Here is a 4539-nt window from a genome sequence, read left to right on the forward strand (position 1 = left end):
GCCCGCCTCAGCCTCCCAAAGTGCTGGGATTACAGGCATGAGCCACCGTGCCCGGCCTTTTTTTTTTCTCTCTTTTTTTGAGACAGAGTCTCACTCTGTCGCCCAGGCTGGAGTGCAGTGGCAGTGGCACGATCTCAGCTCACTGCAACCTCCACCTCCTGGATGCAAGCGAATCACTTGCCTCAGTCTCTCAAGTAGCTGGGATTACAGGCACATGCCACCACGCCTGGCTAATTTTTGTATTTTTAGTTGAGATGGGGTTTTGCCATATTTCCAGGCTGGTCTCGAACTCCTCATCTCAGGTGATCCATCCACCTTGGGCTTCCCAAAGTGCTGGGATTACAGGAGTGAGCCACTACACCCAACCTGCAAATATTCTTTTAATAAAGTCCTTATCTTTGTAAGCTTCTTCAGTACTTGAAATCACACCTAGCTGGGTGCTGTGGCTCATACCTGTAATCCCAGTACTTTGGGAAGCCAAGGCAGGAGGATCACTTGAGCTCAGGAGTTCTGAGACCAGCCTGGGCAACATGGTGAAAGCCTGTCTCTACTGCACACACCTGTGCATGCGTGCATGCCTGTGGCACACGCCTGTGGTCCCAGCTACTGAGGAGGCTAAGGTGGAAGGATCAGTGGAGCCCGGGAAGTCAAGGCTTCAGAGAGCTGTGATCGTGCTACTGCACTCCAGCTTGGGTGAGAGTGAGACCCTGTCTCAAAAAAATAAATAAAAAATTTAAAAACGAAATTACATCTGACATAAATAAGCAAACCCACAAATTGCACAGGTATTATATGTGACATTGGGCCTAGGGCTTAAAACGTGTGGCCTTTCAGGATTCTAGGAGAAGTTTAGTGGACAAAGTCCATCTTCTGGGAACATAAAAGAACAAAGAATGCTTATATAAATGGAGCCATAAGCCATGTTCATATACTGAAAGTTGTAACGCTGGAAAGATGTCAGTTCTCCTCAAATTAACCTACAGATTCGGTGTAGCCCCAAGCAAAACTGCAAGTGTTTACAGAAATTGATGAGCCAGATTTAAAGTTTATATATAAACAAAATGCCAAGAGAAATCAACACATACTTGAATACGGAAAGACAGGAATAGGGAGATGACTTGCTCTAGCAAATATAAAGACTTCTCATGAAACTACAGTAATGAAGACAGAGGAGTACTGGTGCAAAGATATGACAGAATACAGAAACCAGATGCAGAACTATGAACAAATGGACATTTGTTGACTATCAAAGGCAGATCTGTTTGCAGTTCATAAGCGTGATGATTGGGTTTTCACTCTCACGTGTGGGATGAGCCTTTCTCAAACCTGGCGAGGTCTGCCTGTTACCAGTCCGACATAAGAAAAAAATAAAATAAAATAACAAAGAACTTCAGAGCAGTGAGGGAGACAAACTTCAATAAATGGTGTTGGACCGCATATTCTCACTCATAGGTGGGAATTGAACAATGAGAACACATGGACACAGGAAGGGGAACATCACACTTCGGGGACTGTTGTAGGGTGGGGGGAGGGGGGAGGGATAGCATTGGGAGATATACCTGATGCTAGATGACGAGTTGGTGGGTGCAGCGCACTAGCATGGCACATGTATACATATGTAACTTACCTGCACATTGCGCACATGTACCATAAAACCTAAAGTATAATAATAATAATAATAATAATAAAACAAAAATATGTCAATATTAAAAAAATAAATAAATAAATGAAGATTTTATAAACAAAAAAAAAAACAAAAACAAAAATAAAAAAATAAATGGTGTTGGAAAAGTATGGTATGTGATATTGCGAGATATATATGTGTTCTTCCCATTTCCCGGCATGCAACTCCTAAAATCCTTCGACTCTCCGAAGTGATATATTTTTGTGTGCTAATGAGTTGACTGATGGCTGGCAGCCCCTAGGTAGCTTCAGAAGGGAGCTAGTCACCAGAAAGACGAAGGCAGGATTAGAGGGGTGGGATTTTCGGCTCCGCCCCCCAACCTCCAGGGAGGGGACAGGGGCTGAAGGCTAAGTTGACCACCAATGGCCAGTGGCTTAATCAATCATGCCTATGTAGTGAAGCCTCCATAAAAACCCAAAAGGACAGGGTTCAGATGAGCTTGTGGACAGCTGAATGGAGGTTCCTGGAGGGTGGAACACTGGGGAGGAGCTTGGGGAGGACCTGGAAGTTCTGGCCCCTTCCCTCATATCTCACCCTCTGCAGCTCTTCATCTAGTGTTCATTGGTATCATTTCTAATATAATTTATAATAAACTAGCAACCATAAGTAAGTGTTTCCCTGAGTTCTGTGAGCCACTCTAGCAAATTAACTGAACCTAAGGAGGAGGTCCTGGGAACCCTAATTCATAGCTGGTTGATCAGCAGCACAAGTAAAACAGCCTGGGGCTTGCAACTGGCCTCCAAAGTCAGGGGCAGGGGCAGTTTTGGGGACTGAGTCCTCAACCTGTGGGACCTGACGTCATCTCCAGGTTGAGAGTGTGAGAAGTGAATTAGATTAGAGTGCACCCATTGGTGTCAGCTGCAGAATTGACTGTTTGCTTGGTGTGTGGTGGAAAACTCCATAAATTTGGTCACAGAAGTCTTCTGTGTTGATTGTTGAGTGAGAGAACAGAAAAAACAGAAACCCTTTGGGTTCCCCCCACCATATCTTCAAACAAATGAAGTAGGATGCCTGCCTCACGGCTTGCACAAAAATCAATTCCAGTTGAATTATATATCTATGAAGCTTTTATTTATTTATGTATTTATTTATTTAATTTATTTTGAGACAGAGTCTTGCTCTGTCACCCAGGCTGGAGTGCAGTGATACAATCTCAGCTCACTGCAACCTCCACCTCCTGGGTTCAAGCGATTCTCCTGCCTCAGCCTCCCATGTAGCTGGAATCACAGGTGCGCACTATCATGCCCACCTAATTTTTATATTTTTAGTAGAGACGACGGGGTTTTGCCATGTTAGCAAGGCTGCTCTGGAACTCCTGGCCTCAAGCAATCCACCCCCCTTGGCCTCCCAAAGTGTTGGGATTACAGGTGTGAGCCACCTCACCCAGCCACCATGAAGCTTTTTTTTTGAGACGGAGTCTCACTCTGTCATCCAGGCTCGTGTGCAGTGGTGTGATCTCGGCTCACGGTAACCTCCGTCTCCTGGGTTCAAGCGATTCTCATGCCTCAGCCTTCCGAGTGGCTGGGACTACAGGCGTGTGCCACCATGCCCAGTTAATTTTTTGTATTTTAGTAGAGAGGGGGCTTAGCCATGCTGGCCAGGCTGGTCTTGAACTCCTCACCTCAAGTGATCCACCCACCTCGGCCTCCCAAAGTGCTGGGATTACAGGCGTGAGCCACCGTGCTGGCCCACTATGAAGCTTTTATAAGGCATCATGTGAGAATATGTTTATGATCTATGGCAATGTTTCTGAAACATGGGGACTTCTGGCAATGTCTGAAGACATTTTTGGTTGTCACAACTAGGTTGGAAGGGAGTCGCTACTGTTATCTAGTGGGTAGAGGCCAGGGATGCTGCTAAACATCCTATAATGCACAAGACAGCCCCTGTCAACAAAGAATCGTCTGACCCAAAATGTCATCAGTGCCAGGTGGAGAAACCCTGGTCTAGGATTGGGAAAATATATCTTAAACATGACATTAAAAAGCACTATCCCTCTCGGGAGGCAGAGCTTGCAGTGAGCCGAGATAGCGCCACTGCATTCCAGCCTGGGTGACAGAGGGAGACTCCATCTTAAAAAAAAAAAAAAAAAAAAGCACTATGCCTGTTAAGTTTGATTCCTATGTTGGACAACATTAAAATTAAGTGTCTACCAAAAGATACCACCACCCAGGGAATGAAAATACAAGGCAAACAGTGGGAGATCTCCACAACACACAGGGCCAGCAGAGGGCTCATTCTTAGAAGATAGATAAGGAAAAATGCAAATGACCCAACAGAAGAATGCTCTAGACACCTGGACACCCATGGCACAAAAGAGAAAAACACTGGCCAATAGACATAAAGAAGGTACTCAGTACCGTTGTAAACAGGAAATGTTGATTAAAATCACAATTAGATACAGAATTCAAGGTTTGACAATTCCAAGTGTTGGAAAGAATGTGAAGCCCTCAAACACTGCTGGGGGAAAGATGTGAATTGATATTAACTGGGTGGGCACAGTGGCTGACGCCTGTAATCCCAGCACTTTGGGAGGCCGAGGCGGGTGGATCACGAGGTCAGGAGTTCGAGACCAGACTGGCCAATATGGTGAAACCACATCTCTACCAAAAATACAAAAATTAGCCAGGTATGGTGGCATGCGCCTGTAGTCCCAGCTACTCAGGAGGCTGAGGCAGAAGAATCGCTTGAACCTGGGAGGCAGGTGTTGCAGTGAGCTGAGATCACACCACTGCACCCCAGCCTGGGCGACACAGCAAGACTCCGTCTCAAAAAAATAAATAAATAAAATAAATACAAAAAATAAGCCAGGCATGGTGGTGGGCACCTGTAATCCCAGCTACTCAGGAGGCTGA

General features: G+C 45.5%; 1 non-coding gene across 1 annotated transcript; it reads left to right on the top strand.

The window, feature by feature from the left end:
* Positions 1 to 1256: 1256 nt before the first annotated feature.
* Positions 1257 to 1357, top strand: LOC112132215 (small nucleolar RNA U13). Its single transcript, XR_002914019.1, has one exon. It is a non-coding gene; the product is annotated as a small nucleolar RNA U13 (small nucleolar RNA).
* Positions 1358 to 4539: the final 3182 nt, after the last annotated feature.

This window comes from Pongo abelii, chromosome 12 (assembly GCF_028885655.2).
Source record: "Pongo abelii isolate AG06213 chromosome 12, NHGRI_mPonAbe1-v2.0_pri, whole genome shotgun sequence".
NCBI lineage: Eukaryota > Metazoa > Chordata > Mammalia > Primates > Hominidae > Pongo > Pongo abelii.